The following is a 26,361-nucleotide window of genomic DNA, read 5'->3' on the forward strand; positions in this document are numbered from 1 at the left end:
GTACTTAATTACGTTCCTATTAATATATTTTAATTTCTGAATCTTCTGAGCTTTTTAATGGACATTTCTCAAGGTATAGTGAAAGAATAGAGATTTTATCATCTAAGAGTAATTATTTGCGTTAACAGCTTTGCTACTGAGTGCTGCTGTAACCTGTCTTTGGAACTATGTCATGCAGACGAGAACAAAATGTCAGCATTTTGCATGTGTCATGGCAGTCTTAGAATGAAAAATGGAGACCTAGCAAGTATCTCCCGAAGCAGATTTCACATTTCTTTCTCCTGGTGCCTCTGCTCAGTAAAACTAAGTCTGCCTTGCAAGGTTACAGCCTGTGAATTTCCCTGTCTCCCCAAGCTCTACAATAGTGGCATATTAGAATAGGATCATTCTGGAAGCAGCGTAGACTAACTGGCCATTTCAACCATTGCCAAGTCCTACTGTTCCTGCTACAGTTCACCTATTTCCTGCCACTGCTGTCACCTCTCTCTAGACATGGGACATCTATGTCTCCCAGGATGCAGAAAAAACCAGGGCCCCACAAGAGAAGGAAACCTTTTTTCTTTTAAAATTAGGTGATATAAGGTGCAGCTTGTAAGCAAATAACTGGAATTATCACACTATTTAGAGAAATGTTCTCAGCTGTATGTTTAGTGCTCTATGAAGTCTGGTGAAAAAGGAAATCTTTTTCTATATTTGTTGAAAAGGAAAAGTCTTCTTGAAGGCATGCTGCTGCTTTTATCACAGCAGTGATCTCATTGCTGTTAGATATGGGTAACTGTCATTTCTACAAAATCGTCTTTTCAGCTTGCATTTAAACACTATTAACCTCATCAGCTCTCACTCAGTGACATGCTGAGCGACTGAAAGAAAATGAATGCCAGCTGTACCTGGTAAATAGGACAAATGCAGTTACCTGTCTTTCAGAGCCACCTTGGTCTGCAGCCACAGATATTAGAGTCAAGTGTCCACCAGCTTTACAGGGAATGCCACAAATGACAGAAGATAGGTGTTGTCCCTAGAGGACATTTTATTCCCTGCTCAAGCCATGAGGGTGCCATAGGCAGTGCTCAGAGTTGATGTGCTATCTGCTGCTTACTGTGGCCAAGTGGGAGCTGAGTACAGTTTCTGTGACAACTGCCACTTTTCATTAGTGAAGAGATAATGGTAACACGGCACCTAAAGGAATTTGCTTTTTATATTGTTCAGAAAGTAATGTAGGAAGAAAAGGTGAGAGAATTTCCTAAAGACTGCAGGACTTTGGCCAAAGAGAAGGGTTTTCCAATTGCAAGGAACACTGGGGTGTTGTGTTAGGTTTGGTGCACAGTGGATCTAATTTGTTTGTTATTTACCTGTGCCGCTCATAAGACTTACTGGGATTTGAAGAGTTGTAGTTTCAATGCCATTTATTAAGAGTCAAAACCTCACAAAAGTCAACAGGCAGCTCCGTAATATGTTTAGATATTTTATCAGCCAGGAAGCAACTTCAGATCGTTGCAGAGAATAGTGAAAGCAGAGAATTCAGGCAGAGAATAGTGAAAGCCCTCAAAACCCACCATCATTTAACAACTGGATAATGATATAATTACAGATTCAATGGCAGAATGCTTAACAGCCAGCATGGTCGTCTTGTAAAGTCTCCACACAGGGGGCTCTGCCGAAGAGAATGTGCCTTCTCAAATCCATTTGAATACCCTTCTTTGCTTTCATTTTGTTACGTTCAGAAATAGATCCATTTTGGTACAAATGGAAGACTTTAGCACCAGTTTCTTAATGCACAATTTGAATAATCGTGAGTTAATACCAGATTCATAAGCTACAGCTTGAATATAATTTTAAGGAAGTAACAGTGATGAAAACAGTGTTTTAACTGCAAAGGTGCCAGCACACGTAATGCAGGAATAAAATTTGTAATGAAAAATACATAATGTAAACCACCGAACTAATTTCTATTTTTCATCTTCTTTGCTCCATTCTTTCTCATTTTTCCCTTTGAGCATTGTTTATTTTCTGCTTATCTTTCAGCCTCATGATCCCTATTTTCAGAATGCTAAAGGCAGCAGAACTATCACAGTTAGAGCAAAGTAGCAAACCATCTATCAAATAATCTTATCCTATCCAGGCATCATAAAATTCATTCTTCTGCCTGACCTCCCACTCTTCTTTCTTTTAAGAGGGGAAGAAAAAGCACCAGAGCTCTCACTTCAATTGCACCAGTTCCCTCTGCTCTGCCCATTAGTTTCAGGAGGTTGTTCTAAATTTCCACCAATGAATCACACTTGCCGGCTTTTCTTTAACTTCGGTTATGCAGCTGTCACTTATACTGTAATTGCAAAGACTTCAAACTGAAGAGGAGACAGAGAAGCAACTGCAAAGGTGCTTCTTAACAGGGCAAGAAGAAAGTGTGGTTTTACTTCAAATTACACTAACCAAGTGAGTATGCAAATGCTAAGTCAAGTTAAGGAGAGAGCATGGACACTAAGGAAACCTCTCTAACTCCTATGAATTGGTCACAAAACCAGCTGGATGACCTATTTGAGGACTCAATCTGTGGATGAATTTTAGGGTTGATTAGATGGGCAGAGACAAGAAAGGAGGTTAGGAAGTATTCCCATGGGAACTTGCTGAGGGGCCAAGCCTCTGAGGACTGGTACAAAACAAAGTGGTCCTTATGTTGTTTCTATTTAAGATCACACTAGCTTTTGTCCTGATTCATCAGTTTCCAAGGGGTAAGATTGCTTATTGTGCCTTATTCTTGGACCTGTGTTTTGCTCAGCTCAGTATGACTGCAGCTGGGAATTTGGACCAATATTTTTAGGTCACAGCAGCCCAGAAAAAAGTTCTTTTTTAAATTATTATTATTATTATTATTACAGATTTTTTTTTTTTAATTTCAGATGCTGCTAGTTCCTATTAAACTGCAGCTCAGAAGCCTGTATTTCCCTGCAGCCACTATTGCCCATAGAGAGCATGTAGAGCTCAGAGCAGCAACTACCAAAACAACTCTTTGTTTCCTGTGCATCGCCCTAAGGGAAGGCAACCTCCTATCTTCCTAGGAAATGATTGTCCCTGCAGCACAAAGGAGCTGTGCTAGAGATGGGAAGTGTAATTTATAGCCTGCTGAGCCATCTTCACTCAATCTTGCCCTAGATATGGAATTGTATGTGCAAGTTCACAACTTTTTGAAATGGAAAGTTAGGTAAGATAAGTGACTAGTTCTTAGAAGAGCTCAGCAGATATGTGCCATATATGCTTACATGGAATGAAACGTGCCAGAGCTAGAAAGAGTATAAATGGGAGAATGAGCATGAGCAAGCAAAACAATTCTCGCAATCGAGCCCCTTGGTTACTTTACAAACACTTTGGTGGCAGCCCTGTAAACCAAGAAATTCTGGGTGGTCAGCAGCGAGACCTTAAAGTAGGGAATTTAAGTGACTGTAGGGTCACTTAAACACTTATGATTAGATAGGTCACCCAAGCTCTTGACTTAAGAAAGCCCTGTTGTGCAGGATGGCCTGCAAGGGAGTCTTCTTGTGGTAGTAATAATGTAAGAAACACCAAGACCCACAGACAGTTAAATCAGAATGGACTGAAGAAATTTACATGTTTATCAAAGACTGTCATATCCAAATGTGGTAAAATCTTTCATGGGAGAAGCCTAAACCTGTAAGGAAAGGGGTCTTGTGTGAGCAGATAGCTTTTTGTAGGCTGTGGTTTCCCCTCCCTCCCCCATAGATTGTGGATGGCTGTAGCCTTGAAGCTCTGGGCTGCTAGTTGATCTAGACTCCTCAGTTTTCTCTTGGCCATAGTCAACACATAGCCACTGTGGTCACCTCAGTAGGCTCAGAAAATGTACCAGGCACCTCCGCTATGCTTCAGCACAGCCAGTTTCATTATTCAGATAAGCCTGTGGTGGAGATGCACCGAAATACCTCAAGGAGCAAGAACCATGAGACTTTAAGGCTCAATGCTCAAAAGACAGCTATAGAGGGCTGGACTAAGAAGGCAGAAGCTGACATGGGTGTAAAAGAATCTTGAAGAATTCCACATGGAAAAAAAGTAGAGATAAGATATCCTACCACACATTGTCCATTTTTAATGGGGGAATCTTTAGCTCAGGTCTGAGGTATTCTGAAAGGGAGCAGTAAGATAATTATGTTAGGTGACTTTTAGCAGTCATTATCAATAATTCCTTTATATAACACTATTGTGAAACTCACAGTGCAATATTGAACTAGTCCTGCCATCAGGATTAATAAAAAAAAACCACTTACAACGGACCTTCCAGGCTGAAGTGCCTTAATTGTAGTCCATTTAAAAATCTATTTAAACATCCTAATAGAGTCCTTAGTTCTAATTTAAAGACCTTCTTTGCTGGTCTGGGTACTTCTTACTGCCACATGCCAAAGGCATTTTTCACTTGCCTAGGTGATAATGTGCCTATCTTGACATAAATGTTCACTCACACAGTGAATCACTTGGCACTTGGATATTTTTTCTAGATTACTGTCAAGTCAGCTAGCTTGAAGGGGCAACAGGTTATTTTCAACAGCTGGCATGCTCTGGTAATAAATAAATTGTCCTGTTTTATTTCCATATTTTCATTTTGTCGTCCTTTTACTGACTTACACATGATGGATTTTATTTAAAGCCTCTGAAGGTATTAATACCAAGTAAAAAAAATGTGCTGCTATAAAGATAGAAGAGCTATATTACAATACCTTGAAATGTGCTTTATTCTATCGAGCATATATATGAATGAGAATTGAATATAGCAAAGCGGGGAAAGAGAGAGAGAGGCATCTCTCTTTCTGTCTGTACCTGTATATAAAGCCACAGACACATCTATTTGCTCTACATATGAAAATGCCATTATAACAAAAGTAAGGCTTTGATCTACCGTATATTTCTCTGGATTAGAAGAAAAACATGACTACTTTTTTTGCAATGGGAATGTTTGAAAAATGAGAGGGAAAAGCCTTGGAAGAGCATATCTGAGTGGTGGATAAACATGAAGAAAAAACAGTGGGTAGAAGCAAAATGATCATCCCTAGATGTTAGACATGGTATTTGTGATGTGTGGTTTTGTCCAGGACACTGGCAATTTGTCATGGGTAGCCATTTCTAAATCATTAACCTCAGGACCTGAGTTCTGCTCACCTAATCCACAGAAATAATTCTACTCCAAAACAAGATCTCTTGCAGTCTGACTTGGCCCTTGAAAGGCTGGACATATTATTTTCTGCACTTGAAAGTAAAACTGTAAACATTGCTGTCACAAAGCTGTTGCTGTTTGCTTCTTAACACCAGCAATTGCATATGGATTGTTTGCAGTTAAAAGGTGCCCAAAATTTGCAAATACAATTACAAATTCTGGCTTAGAGAAGCAGCCAGTGCATGCCAGGGACTTGCAATGACAGTATTTGATTATAAAGATGCAGTCAGCAAGCAAGCGCAGGACTGAGGTGTCGGAGTGGGGTGGCGGAGGTGACCTGGGCAGGCAGTGAGTGGGGAAAGAGGAGCATGGCGCTGCTGTTGGGCAGCTGATTTTAAAAAGCTGTGCAGAGCAAAGGTGCACAATGCCATCACTCTTGGGGATGCCCTCCGCAGCCCCTGTGAAGGGGGCTCTCTCTGAGCCTGTAGACAGGGATATTTTGTTTGTGCTCCACCTCCCTATTAAACCTAATACACAGCAATAAGATGTGGCCTGGATACTGCCCTTTTTTCTCCCTCTTTCCAGAGGATGCTGGCTGGTTTCCTGCAGCTGCCAACGGTTGCTGAGCTGACTGGCTCAGCTCCATCTCCTCCTAGTGCACGGGACAGCCTTGAAACCCGCCCACAAAGAGGATTTTTCAGATGAGGTGTGATCATCTCTTTAAAAGACTGAAAGCAGATAGCTGGAGGTACGAGCTGGAGGTTGCTGGATCGGGAAGGATGGTATTAGAAAGCAGCCCCAAATCAGCAGCCATGCTCTCTGCTGCGAATATGTGGAGCAGAGGAGCCATTTTCAGCTCCCTGCTCTGGAAGCCATCTGAATGCCGGTTCAGCATCTGGCATAATTTAAAGAATCCTGGGGCCCAGAAAGTACAGCATCCAGGGCTCAGTGCACATACTGCATACGCACTAGCCAGCTAGTCGTTGCCAGAGTACTACTGCAGCTATGCCCCCAGCACATACCTTACCCCAGCACTAGAGAGATGTGCTGTGCAAAAGCCAGGTAGTCTTGCTTTAGCTTGCTCATATGCTCTATTGGACTTCCCAGTAGGGATGCACCGCACGAGCAGCTCAAAGTGGTTGAGAAGGTTGTGCTCCAAGGTTCTGGCTTTCTGCACCACAGGAAAGCTGGGGAAGAGTGAGCAGAAACCTGAAATGCACCATATCCAAAGGAGAAGCTGCCAAACGTCCACTTGCGCTTCTAGTGAGGAAAAAGAAAAGGAAACTTTTAGAAGGGGAAGACATTTGGTATTCAAAGTCCAACAGCCTGCTAAACAAGTATCTCTGCACTTTTCATTTAGCTTAATGACAACTAGGAAAGGCTGGCAAGCTTCTTTCTTCAACTTACTGAAGCATTACGCTAGTATGTGGGAGTATTGGCTCTGGCAGGCATTGTGTGCAGTTTCATTTGTGAGTGAAAGAGGCTGTCTGCATTTCGAGGAATCACAGTGAAAACTATACTCAATTTGTGGCAGAATAATAAGGTGATCTATTGTACTGCTTTTGGAAGTGGAAAATGAGCTCTGCTCTAGGTGTATAATTTTCCATCACGGAAGCAACAGAAGCATCAGTAACATACAGACGCTCACACGTGCTGTGCCCCAGGCGCAAGATGTTTGCTTGCTCATGTGTGAGCACACATGTATACCTGTATGGGAGGGGGACAATTCAGCTCTGGCATCATGGCCTTTAGCTGTGCAGGTCTCCAGCCTCTGGAGCAGAGGTTCCCGTGAGACATCAAAGGTCATGGTGAAGAGTTTATTTTGAAAACTTGAGGAATATTCCTCCAGCCAAATTTCAGTTTTGGGGACCTCAGAAAAATACATTTTTTTTCATGGAAGTAAAACAAAAAAAAAAGGTGTCTGAGTAATCACATTATAAACACCTGGAAGTTCTAATGCCTGTAATACAGTCCTCCAAGCCTGTGCTCTACATATTTCCCTCCAGAGACTAGGAAGTGTCATTGATCAGGCTGTGCTGCTTATGAAGCAGTCAGTCAACGCTGGGCAGAAAAATGCAGAAATGTTTTTGCTATAACAAATTATGGGAAGGAATGGGAGAAGATATTCCTTTAAACAATACGAAGTGACACAAATTTTCCGTAACAAAGGGAGGAAAATATATTTCAGAGTTGCAGAAAAAAAGTGTGTAGTTGGTGTCCTGGTTTTGGCTGGGATAGAGTTAATTTTCTTCCTAGTAGCTGGTATAGTGCTGTGTTTTGGATTTAGGATGAGAATAATGTTGATAACACACTGATGTTTTAGTTGTTGCTAAGTAGTGTTACGTCAAGGACTTTTCAGCTTCCCATGCTCTGCCAGGTGCGCAAGAAGCTGTGAGGGGGCACAGCCTAGCCCAACCGACCAAAAGGATATTCCATACCATATGACGTCATGCTCAGTATGTAAAGCTGGGGGAAGAAGAAGGAAGGGGGGGACATTTGGAGTGATGGCGTTTGTCTTCCCAAGTAACCGTTAGGAGTGATGGAGCCCTGCTTTCCTGGCAATGGCTGAACACCTGCCTGCCGGTGGGGAGTAGTGAATGAATTCCTTGTTTTGCTTTGCTTGCGTGCGTGGCTTTTGCTTTACCTATTAAACTGTCTTTATCTCAACCCATGAGTTTTCTCACCTTTACCCTTCCGATTCTCTCCCCCATCCCACCGGAGCTGGAGTGAGCGAGCGGCTGGCTGGGGTTAAATCACGACAGTTGGCAACATTTGAATGTTTTTGTCTTTAAATACATCCATCCACCAAGTCTAACTAACGATTCTGTTTGTTCTGTAGAAAGAGCTGCAGGACTGAGTTCAGAACCAGTTGTGTTATTTCTGTGCCTACACAGTGATTATGCATTTTTGGACAAAGAGATGCTCAGTCTAGAAAATGGCAAAAGAGGGAGATGGGGAAGCAAATGAACAAAGAGCCAATGTAAAAACTGTGTGAAAGTGATGTTTATGTCTTCCCTGTGACAAAAGGTAATGGCTCTGCCTGACGTAATGGGGTAGAAGCTGTCTTCTTAAATTTAAAGTATCAGAACAGAGAAAGGAAAAAAAAAATCGCAGTATCAATAGCTAGCATATTTCTCTTCCTAGATTTCTGCAGATACTTAGCAGTATCTTAAAGATTGCATAAAGCTAATCCCGAGACAAAAGGAAATAATTCTGGGCAGCAAGAGAAAATAATACTGTTAAATATTTGATGAAACAGGTGTATAAATTACTGAGAACCAGAACTCTCCAAGCCAATATTCAGAAGGCCAAACGAATTAAATTTTCTGATTTGCACCCAAGTAGATTTTCATCATAATCTTCCACAGTCACTGCTGATTCAGAAGGGTCAAACTCTTTTAAGTCAGTAGTGCTTTCTCAATGCAAATAAAGCAAATCCTGCTGGGCTGTGTAAGGAGAAGCATGACTAGCAGACCACGAGAAGTTACTGTTTGCCTTTCTCTGGCACTGTTGAGACTGTACTGGAAGACTGTCCAATTCTGGGCTTCCAGTTAAAAAGGGACATTGAGAAATGAGACAGGGTCCAGACAGGGTGTCCAGAGAGGGATCAGGATGTCAGGGACCTCACACTCATGACCTGTGAGGAGACAGTAGGGAGCTGGGCTAGCTTAGCATGAAGAAGAGGAAGCTAAGAAGCTATCTGATAGTAGCTTGCACCTGCCTGAATGACAAAGATGACAAAGCCAAACTTTTCTCAGTGGTAGCCGATAATACAAAAACAAGCAGATTTTGCGGATTTGATGCTTCAATGACTGGGCTATAAGAAAATTTTTTTCGCTAGTAGGGGTGGTGGAGGATTTCAAAAGTCAGCTAGATCAAGCCTTGGCTGACCTGATTTAGTGTTGGTAATAGCACTGAGTCTTCTGCAGGTTATATCTGTAATGAATAAGAAGTGAAAAAATCTCTCTGACATGGGTTCTGCTGTGCACTGGGAATGCCTGAGGCTGTACTGCCGTTTGTGTCATATACCCTCATGGAGAGGGGAAAGGAGCCACACAGAGTTTCCATTATAGGTTCATTATAATATGTAAGCCCATTAATGCCATCAGGGACATGGATTTCTGATTTAAGCTCTCAAATCCAACAAGTAGTGAAAAATCCTGCCAGAGAACATATGTTGGCTTTACTTTGCCAACCTTCTTGCTTAGTTCATATATATAGTACATTTACCAAAATACCATTGATGGGCATCTTTTTTTTTAAGAGCCAAATTTTAATACAAAGCAGTTCCCCTGAATTTCAGCAAAAGTAAGGGTAGCATCCAGTGAGAAATCCTAAGTAAACTAATCCTGTTTCTGAGGTGCTGATGGCAGAAGATATCCTGCTTGACTCTCACTGACAATAAAAAACTTCAAAAAGATTTTTAAATAATTTATTTGATGCAGTTCTATGCTATCATGCTACATGGTGAGAATTGTTTGTAATTGCTTGCAAGCTGACTGAGCTGCTGAATTTGCAATGAGCACCCATTTATAATTTACAATAGTGAAAAAGAAAAAAGACTAACTTTGCATTAGTTTTCCCTATTTCTATTACATAGATTCACCGAGACCTAATTAAAACTCTATTTGATTAGAAAGCAAGAAACTGAACAGGAGTTTGCAAGATTTTGGCGGATATAGTCCAATATTTCTTAAACAGCTACATTATGGATTTCAATGGGACATTAATTATGTAGGAAAATTAACTTCCAGAAGTAATTAACATAATCACTTTTTGAAAAATTTAACCAGAAGTGTAATCATTAAATTTTTTCATACAACCTACTCAGGGATTGATGAAGATCAGGAAATTGAATGACTTGAGGGGTCCCCTCCCAGTTCTGCCTTACTGAGAGCTGACGTTGAAATCAGTGAAGGATACGAAGGAACACCTTCTGCCTGGTTATTGTAAGTGTTTTGTCTCCTTTCCTCTGCTGACTTAGAGACTCTTGGCAGTCACAGTCCTATTAAATAGCAGGAGGCTGAAATTGGCCTACAATTAAACTACATAATAGGCTGTCTTAATGTGGTTGGAGATGGTTATGTGAATCCCAGCTCTATTTACATAAATTTTAACTTGGCTACTTTTTTAAGACAAAAAGACAAAACTAGTCTTCAGAGTTTTAAAAAACAAGGCACACACAGCATCTTGCCCTCATCCTGTACCTTTGCATTTTCTGATATGAATGGAGGTCTTCTGTGGCAGGAATTGCAGTAGTGGCAAACTGTTGGATCTCTCTCCTCTGCTTTGCTCCTATCACCGTGGGACTAGAGGACTGGAGGAAATAGGTGTGGTGTCAGTCTTGCAGCAGCTCCTGTGTCATCTCACGTTCCTTTACTATAAAAAGGAACTAGTCAAAGCAAAGGAGGGTCACAGACTAGCAGTTTTTAATTTAATAAGTCCCCAGCTCTGGTGGTAGATTTTTAGGGGCTCTCACGGATGTGGGGTTGCTCTATGTAATAATTTTATTTATAAACCCTGTCACGCATAGTCACTGTATATCTGTGTTATCTTTCTTGTTTAAATGCACTTACTGAGTTGAATATGGGGAAAAAAAACCACAAGCAGAACAGCAAGGCAATAGCTTCAGGTGAGTCACCTCCCAATAACCATGTTGGGAGAGGTGGAAAGATACCGGATTTGCTAAAAATAAAGAGGCCGCTCAGGAGCTCTGGCTGGTTACAGTGGTTTTCTGGATAAGGTTGGAAGCCTGAAAGTGCAAAGCCTCTGACTGGATGTAGGTAGCTCTGGGATGAGGACAACCAGAGCTAGGTGTGGAGCTGTGAGCAACCTGCTAGTGGGGGGATCAAATGGAGATGAGTTGGAGAGGAACGCCTGAGGCAGCGGGCTTCAATCCTATTTGAGAGGAGAGCAAACCACGGGAAAGGCAGGTTTCTGTGGAGGTGTAGTTCTAGTCACCTCCCAAAAATTGGGAGGAAGGGTCAGATGGCTTTCTGGCCATATCTGGAGCCAAAAGTGTATTATGGGAGATAGGGATTATATTATAGGAACAACACTAAATAACTCACAAACTTGAACATCCACCTTCCATGTGACTCTCTAGATCTAAAACATTGTTATCAAGGTAGAAAATCCTAAACACACAGGTTTCCTATTTTGTGTATTTTGTTAGCAAGAATCAAGTGAGCAAATAACATAAATTAAATGTACAAAACAAGAGAAAATTAAGTGGGTTAATATCATAACACAAAAAGAACCTAATTAGCAAACTGCTTAAGATGACCTGATTAAACTAACCCTTTTTAATATGTTCCATACCATACACTGGAAAAGCAGAGGTCATGTTTACTTATCAGCTCATCAGACCCAGCATTAACTTAACTTGCTCACAATGATGGTATCAGAATGTTTGTATTCTGGCAGGTACTCTGTGTGTGTGTATGTATATATATATGTGTGTACTGTCTAATCCCTTGTGAAAGTGGAGTCAATATTAAGATTACAGTGTTGCTTGTATGTAATGCAGAGTGCTCATCCTCTAAGTTGTCAAAGAAAAGTCAGTGTTTCATGACTGAGCACAACATAAGGATACATAAAATATTCTGATGCAGCTCAAGGTGATACAGGTTCCCATATCTAACTAGCAAAGAAGATGATACATACAAATATCAATTTCACAACTGCAGCACTGTCTGTGGTCTGTAAGATTTGTCCACTTCTGAGTTTTCAGACAGTGAAATTATGGTAAGGAGGGTCACCCAAGGAGCCCTAATGAATGCCTAGTGTTGTCCTAGAATTTAGGGTCACTGAGTTTTTCAAATAACATCGTGGCATACTGAATGTGAGAGGCTGTTGGCTGCTTCGCTTAAGGGCGTATAGTGTCTTGCCCAGTGCAGAGTCTTTAGTCATGTAAGTCATTACAAGGAGTTGGCAAAACCATTCACTTGAAACTGGTTTGGGAGTACAAGATGGGCCTTTGATTAAGCACATTTTTTTCAATGATGTATAGAGAAAACATAGGAACTATGAGGGTCAAAACTAGAACACCCAGATATTGTTAGCCAGTGGAAATATTTGGATTCTCTAATGCCACTGAACTGTTTTTTTTTTTGGTAGGTTTCTTGCTCTTCTGCTCTTCAGTGGGCATGGTCCAGAGCTGTATTTCATCTTCTGTCTGCTCAGTGACCAAGGGAGTGCCAAGATGTACGGTCTCTCTTCACTAAAATGGAAGGTGTAATGCCTCTGGCAGAGGTATGCAATCTAAGTGACAGTACAGAATGAATATGAGATATATCTAGCTGCAGCTCCCATCACTCAGCATGGCAACAGGTCTCATCTGAAATATTTTGAGGGGGGAAAAAAGATATTTTAAAAGAAGATATTTTTCATGGAGCATTTCAGTTATCTGAAACCCAATTTTCTGTTGATAACTACCTGACATTAGTTGGGGTAAAGCTTCCTTGAGGGAAAAGTCTAGAAAGACACTACTCTAAGGTACCTACAGTACAGTCACAGGTGTGAGGTAAAGTAACCTGTGGTGGCTGGAATACCGTAGGAGCCCATTGCTATGTTATGCTGCAGTCACCTCTGTGATTGTGGTGTATACATATGCTAAAACTATTATTACGCAAAAATCTACATAACCCTACATGGTTTTTAGAGATTTATTTTGATCTATACAATTTCCATTAGATGGCCATTCAGTGTTTTAGGGGTCTATTATGCAAATTACTATTCATAATATAAATTACCAGATAATATAATGGGTTTCTTACTCTGTTTCAATGAATGGATTTCATTTTTCATGTTTCAATCAATGGTCCAGGAGCAGGGCAGGAAATTCAAAGCCATTGAAAGAATAGGTCAAACGGACACTGTTACAACCAGATGCAGTAACTTTCCTCCAGGTTCTTCTCCAGTGCAATTGTTCTAGCTCTGTATATTTCTTCACATGTCAGGGAATATGTCTCTTAAATCTAGCTAGGTGAAGCTAGCAATGTTTGTCTCTATTTTAGTTTGCATTTGGTAGGAAGCTGATTGCTCTCTGCTATTGGATCTTGGTACATAAGGACATCTTTCTTTCTATTTTAATTATTTTTTTCTTCTACACCCATTCTGATAATTATTGTGCCATTATGTATTATTAGCTACAGTTATTCTCCATCCTCCTTTTTGGATGGTCTTTGGCCTTTGGCAATACGAGCTGCATAGTTTTTCCCAAGTTATTATTACTTAACGCAGTATTCAGAGAAGGACTGGGCAGACAGTAATTAAATAATCACAAAGAAGATTTTCAGGGATGAAAGTCAATATAAAAATTCCTCAGGCTGTATTGAATAGATAATAGACACAGAAGTCTATTCATTTTAATTGTTTTGGATTTACCCATAGGGAGGAGGAAGATGTAGCCTTTACAATGCATTAAGCAAAGAACAGAGTTGTGTGTTACTGGCTGTTAATTCAGTCCCTCATGGAAAATTCCTGCCAGAACATGAATTTGTTGAGTATGTAGAGTATTGCTGCGTATTCCTAAAATGTGCAGTAGATCTCTGGGGTCACTACTTAATTTTTTTACCTGTCAACTTTCATATATTACGTAAATCTAAATGGAATGACAAAGAAATATAGAAGAAAGACAGAGCCACCAGGTTTTTTCATTAAAAAATAATAGTGGACTCATAAAACCAAAAGCACTGTCTTTATGGTGATCAGCAAGTGCTTGTCATACAATTAGTTTTTTAGAGTTGTCCTTTTATCAAGTCCTGTTAAACATTTCTCTTAAATCATGGCTCCATACATCTGCATAAACAATAGTGTTCACCTTTGCCTTGTGGTTGGAGATTGTAGAATGCAAGATTGTGCCAGAGGATTGCTTCCAGTCAAGACATTAAACAGAACTGACACCTTTCCTGCAGTGTTTGTGGTATTAGCTATACTTAGAAAGGGAAGAAGTGCAAATGTAGCAGTAAATTTATCTGCTGCAGTTGGTACATTTCCAGTTTCTCATGGGGCTCACTGTACATCTGGGAAATGTCACTAATTTTTGAAATTTGATGTAATTTTGTCATTGCCCTGTAGTTCTGAGACCATACTGTTAAAATAACAATAGTAATTATGTAACGAAAGCCTATTTATTTACCCTCAGGACCTCTGATCATGTCTTGCAAAATCTGAGTTTTTTGTAGGGACTCTATTTCTGGAGACAATTTTATCAAGGCAGGTACTTTGAATGATCACAACGGCTATTCCCCTCTGAAGGCGGGTTATTACCTTTGCCTTTGTCTTTTGCTTATAGCCCAACCTTGCTGACTTATGAAGACTCTTCCTTTTCTCCCCTTGAGCTCCTCATCTCATCCATGGATGAGGTACTTACGCTGCTGCTTTCTCCACCCCCTCTTGCCATGTCGGCTTGCCTGTCCCAAATATCCTACCTTTATGCCCTTTGTTACCCTCTTCTTCAGGCCTAGCTCCAATTCCTTTAAAGTTCTTGCCACTCCCCATCCTTCATCTTTTCAACCCATTGCAGACCTTCTTGGCTCTGAGCTTCCTCACTACCCACAAGCTCTAGGTCATCTCCAGCTTTCTCAGTCATGTTAGACCCCCAGTTGCTGCTTCTGTGCCTATGGTTTGGGTGGTGGAGCAGTTGCCTGGAAGGGCTGAGAGGTGCAGGCTCAGGGGTGGAAGAGGAATCTGGGTGCCTGGAATGAGCTCCTTGGGCAGCAAGGAGTTGTAGGATCTGTAGGTTTTGATGTGTAAAGGATTGCCTTAGGTACTGTTGCTGTTGTCTCCCATCTGACTTCCCGCAGATCTGTTGTCTGCTATTGTCCAAGACGCTGTCCCTTTCCACCTAGTCAATGGAAGTGACTAAAGCTACCTCCCACCTCCCTCTTGTTAATGACTCAAGGCCCCATCCTATCTCCTGCAGAGGTTTCAAAGGCCTGTGCGCAGGTTGTACTTATTAAAAGGCCACTCAGGATATTGAAAGAGAAAGAATGTCGTGTCCAGGAATGGTAGCCACAATTCCACAGAATTAAGAAACACAGAACCTTCATCTTGCAAGCATCAACAGTCCCATCAACCTCTGTAAAACAAGCAACAAGGGATAACTTACTTGAGCTGACCGAATGCCACCGGGGGTGAACGCACCTCCCTCATCCTGCACACTTCAGTCCAGCCCCTCCTCGCTCTACTCTGGAACAGAGAACAGAGAAAGAGAGATCAAAGGTCTGTCTCTTTGAGTGGGCAGGATTTGCTGCAGCAATGCAGCATGTGTGGATCACAGATCACATTTTCTGTAATCCTTTCCTTTACAAACATACTCAGACTATATATATATTTCTCCAAATGTATTTCAGACTGCTCAGTGCCAAACGTCAGAATTTAGAGCCTTTGAACAAGGTTTTGCACCCACAATCTTGAAACAACGCTTTTGTAGATGCATTGAAGAAAAAAAAAATTGTTAAGGTATAAATGAATAAATAGTCATTTGGAAACTAAAAAAATGGTTCTGATCTGAAGCACTCTGCCTATTTTAGAACTTAGGCATCAAAATGTGGCTGTATTACTGGGGCCATTATTAAAAATCACATTTCTTGGCCCTTGTCTCCACTTCTCCACCTTCCGCTCTGCCACCTGAGCGAGCCCATGTGCACACAGTCATGTTTAGCAGCATCTCTATTCTAAAAGGGTGCTTTCCATGTGCAGGGTATTACGAAAGGCAACTATGTGCTTGCCTTTCATTTAAAACAAATTGGAGGAAGCTGCCTGATTTCCATTTGTGCCATTAAAAACCTTCCCCTACTGCTTTTTTGAGGATACGTTCCCCTTCATGCCTCCTTCCCTCACTTACAGTAGTGATGAATGCTGGAAACATCCCATTTTTCCTTACTCAAGAGCAGGAGAGGAGCCATACTGTGCGTATGCCTTGCCGTTCTACAGGAGCTTTGGTGGAGCTCAGCCCCCCGTTCTTGTTCAGGGTCGTGGAATAAGAGCACTAAATGCTACCGGGAAAAGGACAAGAGCGGTTCTTAAGGGAGTCAGTCTGGCTTTGGGGAATTTGTTCTGGGAATCTTTGCAAATGAACACCAGAGATGATAAAAATATTATCGTTGTTACCATAGTTTTATTGTTATTAGTTCTTCCTGTTGCTGTGACACTTCATAGCCTCAGTCATGAATGAGGACTTCACTGTGTAAGAAAAGGATGGTCTCTTCCCCTGTAATTGACAATCTAAGTTTGTATTTGGCTGCCTCCTTTGATCTATATTAAAACCTTTGTTTTAAAGTTTGAACAAAAGCCTTGAGCACTCTTTTCTGAAAAGCATTTTTCAAATAAAAAAAAATAAGATAGGACTTTTCCATGTACCATACTTTACTGAAGATTCAACTTTAGATTAAGTTAAAGCCATGAAGATATCTTCCTGGAGAACATCAGCTGTGGTTTGACAATATGTTGTCTCTGGCAGCAATATCAGCTTTAAGGTTTTCCAGACTTATTATGTTCCTATGTCCTGCTCCTCCACCCCTCCTCTGCCTCCTGGCTCTTTGTACAGTGTATACTAACACAGCTGTTTAGTAGGGATGGTCTACATCCTTGGAGGGCTTTTTAAGTTAGATCACATGCCTGATCTGATTTAGAGCACAGGCCCCAACTGCATTTTGGTTATGTGAAGGATTTGGGAATTGCTGTGGTAAAAAGTGGGAGTAAGTGGCAGGAATCATAGTATCATAAAAAAAATTAGGTTGGGAGGGTTCTCTGAAGGACCAGCCTCTGGCTCAAGACAGGGCTACCATCAAAGATACAGCAGGTTGCTCCTGGCTTTATCCAATCAGTTTTTAAACATCTTCAAGTATACAAAATCTGTAACCTCAGCCCTACAATTCTTATGCCAATAGCTCTGCAGAGGACAATACAGAGGTGGCATGCCTCAGAGGTTATATTTTGATAGCTGAACAGGTCTTCTGTTCCACTTTAGCTTCGGAAATATTAGTTTATGTCTCAGAGGAATAATAGCAGCTCTGTAAGGTAGTTGCACTTTGGCTAACGAGCCTTGTCTCATAATGTGGCTGATTATCTCAGGAGACATGCGCTGATGGGTCTTCATTACTTCCAGTCTGAAACCAGCCCAGGTTACAGTTCTATATGTATAGTGAGGTAGTGCACTGTATAGATTTCCCTGATTGCTCTTGAACAATGTGCAGATGATATAAAAGAGGGGATTTGGGAATATGAGCCAGACTTCTCTGTTCATATGTCAGTGTTTAGATCTAACTCTGAATCTGATATCCAAAATAAAGAGTTGTGAAATCAACTAAAGCTACGGCAGTGCTTGTATCAGTCCATTTGCTTGTGCATTAATTCTTTTTTTAATCACATGGAAACAGCTGGGTACATGATGCATGACAAAGCAAGTGAAGGGTTTCTGTTTGTGCAACAGGGCTGCTAAATATTTGCATTTTGTTCAAGCTACTGGAAGCACGTAAGTATGCCAGGCAAACCAGACCTGACTGCAAAACAATGATTCATTCAGTCAATTTGTCACTTAGCTGAAGTCTGCATTCAATTTAAAAAAAGAAAAGAAGAAGCAACGAACTCAGTCCATTAGCTTCTACCCATTCAGTGTTAAAGTTATCCTGCTTCAGGTAAAGAAAAAGAAAAAAAAGAATGGAACAGTATTTACAGGATCTTTAAATAGTAAGTTAAATATAGGCACAAACTGCTGAAGAACTTTTTGCAGGCTTCTTTTCCGAAATACATAAACACACTCCTAGCGAAGTTGATGTACAATCTTGCTTTTATCTATTGCTTACAAAGTGAGCTGGAGAGTGACAGCTCTGCTCTCTGGTGCAAACTGGGAATGGAGCAATGTTGATTCATACTAGATTTACAGAGGCATTTGGGATGCTGAAAGGTGGATCTGGGTTGACTTCAGCAGGAGCTGACTATCCTGACTTCTGTGTCTTGTTAGGCACTAATGTACCTGTGTGTGCCTGATCCTCGCTCCTCAGAAACAGACCCTCTGGGGGTCTGTGTTTTTTTTCGGGAAATCTGCTTGTCCCCAGGGTCTCTGATGGGGAGCTGTCATGCCACCCAGGGACCGGACCAGCTGATGGAAGACCAGAAGAGGCTAACGACAGCACAGCAGCTCGCACCTGAACTAGAAGTTACTGTCATGAACGTTTCTGCGTCCGTCACTCTGCCCGACTTGCTGACGGCAACTTTGCTTGTAATAGTCTCCTAAAATGTTATTGTTGGTCAAAATTCTCTCCTTTTCAGGATATAAGTATTTCTTTCCTTCAATTCACTGACAGAGCAAATAAGATCTAAAAGCAATTCACATTTTAGTGCAGATCCCTTTCGAATTAGAATTTCACCTGTATCTTTTGAATTCATCTTTATGCAGACTTTCCAGGATTAGACAGTGCACAGCATGGCACTCTGGTCACACCATAGTGCAAGTCCTTTGGGGCACTGGCGTTAGCATTGCAGGGGCTTGCCTCCACAGGTAGAGGGTGGCTGCTTGTAAGGTGAGCAAGACCCAGTCCACTTCACCTCTCCTGTGGCGTCGCTTGCTTTGGTGAAGTGACAATCCAGGACCCTTCAGTCTTGGAGAAGACATGCTGAGTTCAGGTACTTGGAAGAAGTCAAATACTGAGTTGGACTACAGACACACCAGCTGCAAAAACTTGTCTCAATTTTAATAGCACTACATATTAGTGCTGACTGCTTAACACCCACACCCTTTTTCCCCCCTTGTATTGTTGCTACTCCTAAACATTGTATTGTATACTAGATTTTAAGGTAAGAATAATAGTCTGGAAACAGATATTTTAGGCAGTTTGGGGCTAATCTAACAGCTCAAATAAAACTGCCCCATCTTATTCACATAGGGGACATGAAAAAGGACACGAAACAAAATACAGGGGGAAAAAAAAGAAATTTTTAAAAGTTAATAAAAAACCAGACTATTTATCTGAAATCAAGACAAATACATCCAGAATGGCTCCTAAAAACAGCAAGATGGATTGCAAATAAATATAAACCAACCAAAGTAGGGAGATAGAGGTAGAAAAATTAAAGGAACAGATCAATTCAGAGCCAGAGATACCAGACAATAGTAACAAGTGGAAAAGATGGTGGCAGAGATGTCATAAACGGCTTTGAGAAAAATAGTTTCTCCATTTAGTAGATTATCTATGCAATTTCCTAAAGGTGAAAGGACTATAGTAGTATTTTTCAGGATCTAAATTCCACAGAGTAGATTTGAAATTCTGGCAACATTAAACTGCAATTATCTGTGGAATGAAGAGCAAGGACATTTATCAAAGCAACTTTGTGGTTTTGGTTCATACAATGACAAGTAATTTGTGAATTATGGTGGAGTACATAACATTAAACTTATATATTTGTCTTGGGAGGAAAACAAAGTGTGCAAGCCCAGATTCAGTGCATCTGGTAAAACCATGCACACGCTAAGATGGGATGGGTGCCCCTGCATGATGTCCATCAGGTATCCTAGCTGTGTATAGGCAAGGTAGTACAAGAATTCATTGTTTCTTCGTATTTTTGCTCTCAGCTGTCAAGGATGGCGCTGACTTAGCTTACAAGGCGTGTCTATAACTGTTTATAAAGTTCAAAGAAATTGTTTTACCTGTAAACTCTTGTTCGGCTTTCCTGAAATCGGTTTGCCCAGCTGCATGCACAGTTTACCTCCTTCGTTACTGCTATTGCAGTTTTGCCTTTCACCCTGATTTTTTCCCCTTTCTGTATGGTATGCTATGACATGCAACTTAAGCAGGCAGTCAACGTCTGTAAGCTAAGCTGAAATAAATCCTCTTCCATCTCATACTACTGATTTTGAAATGTTTTAAGCACCAAATAAAGTCAAGACTATTCTCTTCCACTTTTATTTGGACAGTTGACAATAATTAATAAGTTCATGTTGAAAAGAAGCTATTAAAGATACTAGACTGAAGAAGAAAGAATGAAAACACAATATGAAATCACCCTGACATAATAGCAGTAGCTAGGTGCTTATTCAGACACCACATTAACCAATGGATCACATGGCTTAGAGGAAGAACGGACCTTTGTGAAATATTAATTGCAATAGAAGAACTTCAGTCCTCTTCTTCTTCCCAGAATACAATTATTGTTTTAGGTAAAGTTAGACAAATCTTCAGCAGCTGCAAACTGTTCCCTGGATTTATTTCTTTTTATTGTCTGAATTCTTGTTGTCACAGAAGAGGCAAAAGAAAGCTATTTTAGAAATCATTTAATTTTTCCTCATTTAAAACCTACTTAGCATCCATGATCATAGGAGGAAAGAGTATTCCATAGGTGTGTAATCCAGATACAGTTTTCAGTCTGAAAATGGTGTTTACTTACTCTTTGTATACTGATGTTTCAAGTCTAAATCTAAATCTAATCTAGAGCTGTTTTTTTTCTATATAAAAAAACCAAACCTTTTTGGAAGTTTTGCAAGGGCTATATGGAATTGAGTATAAACAACATTTTTTAGGACTTTCATTGTGAGGAATTATGAAGCTGAACTGAAAATGAGATTATTAGTCATGATTTTCCTGTTAGCAATGCTCTAAGTATTCACTTAGAAAAGAAAAATCAGAATAAAATACTAGAAAAACACCTTATGACATAAGTAACTATATGTCATAAATATAGGGACTGGCCAAGGCCTATTTGCCATCCAGAACAGGAACCTTACTTATCAGATTTTTCAGCCATTCCTTACAAATCATGGATGTCTGCAGAAGGTTAGGATCACTTCACAGTAGTTCACTAACCAATATGAAGATTAAATTCATCAGGAGTAGTATTCATACAGAATAGCTTGATCAGTGCTTTTCTGCTTGCAGTTATCAAGTAAATCAAAGTCCCTCCAATTCCTTTTCACAGTCGTGGAGAAGGAGGATATTTAAACGCCTGCATCTTGTTGAGTCACTAATGAAAACTGGTTTGGTTTTCCCATTGCCTTTAGGGAAGACTATTAATGACTTTCTGAAGAGCAGTGTTTAGTCCTTCTCTCTCTCCGCCCCTCCCCCCCTCCCCCACCCCTTCCTCTTTTTGGTTAATCCTTAAAACAACATTCTTTCCTGCCAGTGCCTCTACATTTCTTGATCATCTGCACAATACTAGTTACAGACTTCTCTAGCAAAACCATCTAGACTGTTTGGTACTTTTACAGGGCTATGAAGATCTTATAACCTTATGCTGCCACAATGCCTATTCAAGAAATAAGATCTGTTCTGAAATTTAAACCACCTTGGCACATATTAATAAAATTCTTTCCTGATTTCCAAATGAATTTGCTCCCTTTGCATCTTAAAAAAATATGCAATAAACATTTGCTCAACCATAAAAAGGTGGAATGAATGCAGTTAAGCCATTTAAATATCAATCATTTAGACAAACAAAACACACAAGTGCCCAAGTGTTCAGCCAGTCAATTTCATAAACACACTGGAAAGAATAAACCAAGAGTATTTTAATGGAAAAGCAAGCTAATTTGCAGTCTGCTACAACACACCGCTAAGCTTCTTGGGTATACTCTGATTAGACATGGATTGCAGCAAAATAGCTACCAAGAAGCCACAAACTCTGATGGTATTAGCAAGAAGTCTAACTTTCCCACAGCCCCATATAGGAGGAACAATGGTCGTGAAGGGGGAGTGGTGTTAATACTGAAGCTTAATGGGGCAAGACTTGCTGTTCATCAGAGAAGCTGGGTTTTGGATCCGCTCCAAGCCCATAAAAATCTGCCCAGGAAAATATGAAACTTGATATAGAAGATGTCTCCTTATTTAAAAAATGTAGTGCAACCACTGCAAAGTTGTTTGGGTATTTTAATATCAAGTAATAACAATAAAGAAACCAGAAAATGTATTTCTTCAGAACCCCCTTGATGCCATCTGCAGCTAATGTACCAAATGCCATTTCTGAATGCTTTGCAGCCACAAGGTGACAAAGTAGCTATCAATGAGATAAGGATTGTTCTGCTTAGAACTGCTCTTGCAGTTACAATAGGGAAGTGATAAATTACAGACTTCAATGATCTTTCTGGACGAAAGGTTTGAGGCAGTTATAGCTGAGATTAGCACTTTGGATAGGAGAGTGACAGGAGATGAAAGAAGACCAGAAGCCTGCAAGAAAGATCACAAGTTGTAAAACAAAAGACTCTAAAATATTCTGCTCATACAAATGCAAATGATCATGGAATAATGAACTGAGCACCTGCAAGACAAAATTAAAGCAGGAAAAAAAATTTGTAAACTGGAAGCTGTGTGGTGTGGTTGATACGCTGGAAGGAAGGGATGCCATCCAGAGGGCCCTTGACAGGCTTGAGAGATGGGCCTATGTGAACCTCATGAAGTTCAACAAGGCCAAGTGCAAGGTCCTGCACATGGGTCGGGGCAATCCCAAGCACAAATACAGGCTGGGCAGAGAATGGATTGAGAGCCACCCTGAGGAGAAGGACTTGGGGGTCTTAGTTGGTGGGAAGCTCCACATGACCTGGCATGTGTGCTTGCAGCCCAGAAAGCCAACCGTGTCCTGGGCTGCATCAAAAGAAGCGTGACCAGCAGGTCAAGGGAGGTGATTCTCGCCCTCTACTCCGCTCTCGTGAGACCCCACCTGGAATGCTGCGTTCAGCTCTTGGGCCCCCAACATAAGAAGGACGTGGACCTGGTGGATTGAATCCATAGGAGGGCCATGAAGATGATCAGAGGGCGGGAGCACCTCTCCTATGAAGACAGGCTGAGAGAGTTGGGGTTGTTCAGCCTGGAGAAGAGAAGGCTCTGGGGAGACCTTATAGCAACCTTCCAGTACCTGAAGGGGGCCTACAAGAAAGCTGGAGAGGGACCTTTTACAAGGGCATGCAGTGATAGGACAAGGGGTAATGGCTTTAAACTGAAAGAGTGTAGATTTAGATATGACATAAGGAAGAAATTCTTCACTATGTGGGTGGTGAGGCACTGGAAGAGGTTGCCCAGAGAAGTTGTGGATGCCCCATCTCTGGAAGTATTCAAGGCCAGGTTGGATGGGGCTTTGAGCAACCTGGTTTAGTGGAATATGTCCCTGCCCATGGCAGGGTGGTTGGAACTAGATGATCTTTAAGGTCCCTTCCAATGCAAACCATTCTGTGATTCTGTGATTCTATGATAAATTAGCTAGTTAAAAATGACCTGAGTTTTTGCTGTGGTCTGTGAATGAAACCTTTTGTCTTCAAACACCATGAAAAATGAAAAGCAAAAAGGAAGCTCAGGAATGGAGATGCATTTTTTTCCTCCAAGGATCTTGAATATATTCTGAGCAAAACCCACATAGTGTAAGATTTGGGAATATGTCAAATATGCCTAATTTCCAGAAAGGCTCCAGAGGCAGGAATCGGCTAAAATGAATGTTAAGGAACGCGCTTCTGAAATAGCTGAGGAGCGTTTGGAAAGATAGATGCAAGGTCTTGGTAGTGGACAGTTCTGTCTGATAGAATCTATTTGTTCATGACAGCAGCCTTGATGTCTGCATCGACATCTTGGGGAGAATCCAACTGCCTTTTCCTTGCAATTTTTTTCTCTCGGGATGAAGTTGACTTAGACCATAAGCCAGCGTGTTGATTTTGAAGCTGTGGGAGGTTTCCATATGTTCAGGATTGGTCTGTCAGTGACTTTAAGACAAATATTGTTGGTGCTTGGTAACAGACCACAAGTCCTTAGTGCTATTGGTAATATGCTCAAATGAGCATTAATACAACGTTCCTTTTAATGAGGTGCGGTCTATCATCAAATAAGAATGTTAACTTGGAGATTTACCTGGAATCTGTGGCTAGCACACTTTTGAAGTGTTTTCTAATAAAAGGATCAATTTTTTCACCCAGTAATGCATCAAGATTTCATGAGGAAAATCAGATTTTATAGATGTGCTCTGGATGGAAAAGTGGAAGCTTCAGAGCCATAATCTGCCTGTGCTTCCAAGGGAGACCCTTTCTGCTTTAAAGATGTCAATGGTCAAGAAAGAACTTATAGAAAGAGAGAAACTTGGGGACCAGCTGCTTTTCCAGCAGGCTCTATACTTTTCCCACATTAGATATTCTTGAAGGAAGAAATACTGCCCAAGCCACTCCAAGCACCTGAGCCAAAGCCCACTACAGGGAATTGGAAGATTATCAGATTACAAATTACTTACAGTGCATTGTCATCCCAACTGTTTATTTGCATATTCACCAAAGTCACGACCATTGCTAGTACCAACACAGCTTGCTAAGAGTTAGCTATTTGAGAATAGAAAGTTATTCATTGCTGTGGAGGTTTTGGAGATATGTGAGTTTGTGAGAAGGCTCTCTGTATTTTTTTCAAATTCACAGGAATGCAGGAAAAAGCTACCGTTGAAAAATACAACTTACTTCTCCTGGTTCCATAGAAGACCTTGAAAATATGAGCATTCTATATTCAAAATGTAACGGCAAAGGAAAAAACCCTCCCCCAATAGTATTTTTTCTAATCTCATCACTTGGTGGGTGGGAGAGGTAGAAATAGGCCATGATTTTTAGATATTTGGATTTGACAGTATTGTTAAAGGCAAGATGCACAGTACATCTGTTAAGCAGAGAAATATCATCTTTCTATTGGGGAAAATCTCAGGCCTTGAAACCAGATAATTTACGACAGTCTCAAGGTGAGTCTATAGCAGCAGTCTGGAGAAATGTCAGGGGTTTTGAATTGTAGCCCCATGCCTTAACCACAAAACTGTCCTTAAAGTGTGTGGTCCCAGGGCATCTAATCCCCCAGAATCACTGCTGTTTCATTTGCTAAACTGGGCATATGAAGATATCAAAAACTTTATTAACGTTAACAAAATGCTTTCAAAGGAAGGCTGTGACTTTCCAGTTTAATTATAGTTGCAAATCTCTCTCTCTTCTCCAGACTATTAGATTTAATTCGGTCAATGTGTGTTCAAACACAGCTGGTTGCTCAATATTCTGTATGCAGCTCTTGGAGACCCCATTCGTAATTGTTGCTCTGCTTACTTAGGTACATCATAGCTACACAGAGATATTTGCCTTGAAGAAGATAAACTGGTTAATGGTAAAACAGTAAATAATCAGAACTGACGGACAGGCTGGGCCTGAGTTGAATAATCAAGCAATTCTTTGAGTCAAGACTTGGCAAAAGAAGGCTTTTGATCATTTCTACTAATATCGTGGACTTCTGCTTGATTTACAAATGGCTGTAAATTCCAGATATTGCAAGAATAAGGAATAATCACTGGCACTTGCTCAAGGGCCATCTTAAAAAATATTGATTAAATTACTGATTCCTTGTTGACCTGCCAACAATATTTTTTCAAGCTAGTTCTGCCCAGACAAAAAAAAAGGTAGTTTGCCTCATGTTGAGAAGACCATAGGCCTCAAACATTAAGCTATAGGCTAGGCTTCAGTCCATTCATCAGAGTTCCCAGCTGCTGCATTTGATAGTGTTGCTTATAGAATAGGAACAACCTGTTCTGACAGTTTCCTAAGTGATGATTTCAATGATAGAGTAATTCATAAGTTTATCTTCTCAAAATTTTCTTTTCATTCAAGCTTTGCCCACGTGTCATCTTGTGAATGTCTTTTTTTTTCCATCTGAAATATTGTCGTCTCCTTCCACATCCAACCCTTCTTTGAACAATTGTTGTTTGTAGATCATGCCTTTGGACTCTAAATCCAACTTCTTGGGAAGTCTTAGCAAGGTCTAGAGGACCTGGGTGCAAATGAGGAAAAGAACTTAGAGTCCAGAAAGCTTTGCATCATTTAGTGGTGTTTTGGGACTTTAGCATTCCTGATGGAAATCCAATCTATTTCCTGGATATTCATGCCGGGATTAGTATTGAACTTAGAATTGGTGAGAGTTGTTCTGTGCACAAGAGTGTGTAAGGTTATTAAATCAGCACCCTTGATTAGAAAGAAATAAGTGCTCTAACATGAAAATTATTTTGTTTACAGGCAGTGAAAAAATGTAAGATTTTCTTTAGCTCTGCAGAGATTGTTGTTGAGCATATATCAGGTTTGCCTCCATGCTCATTTACACTGAGACTTTGCAATAGCAAATATTTAATTTATAGCAAAGCATAATAGAAGTGGCAGAAGACGCTTTGGAAAGAAAAGTAACTCTGTGTGTGTGTATCATCTCCTCAGTTAGCTACAGCCCTTACAG

The sequence above is a fragment of the Calonectris borealis genome, chromosome 3 (genome assembly GCF_964195595.1).
Source record: "Calonectris borealis chromosome 3, bCalBor7.hap1.2, whole genome shotgun sequence".
Lineage (NCBI taxonomy): Eukaryota > Metazoa > Chordata > Aves > Procellariiformes > Procellariidae > Calonectris > Calonectris borealis.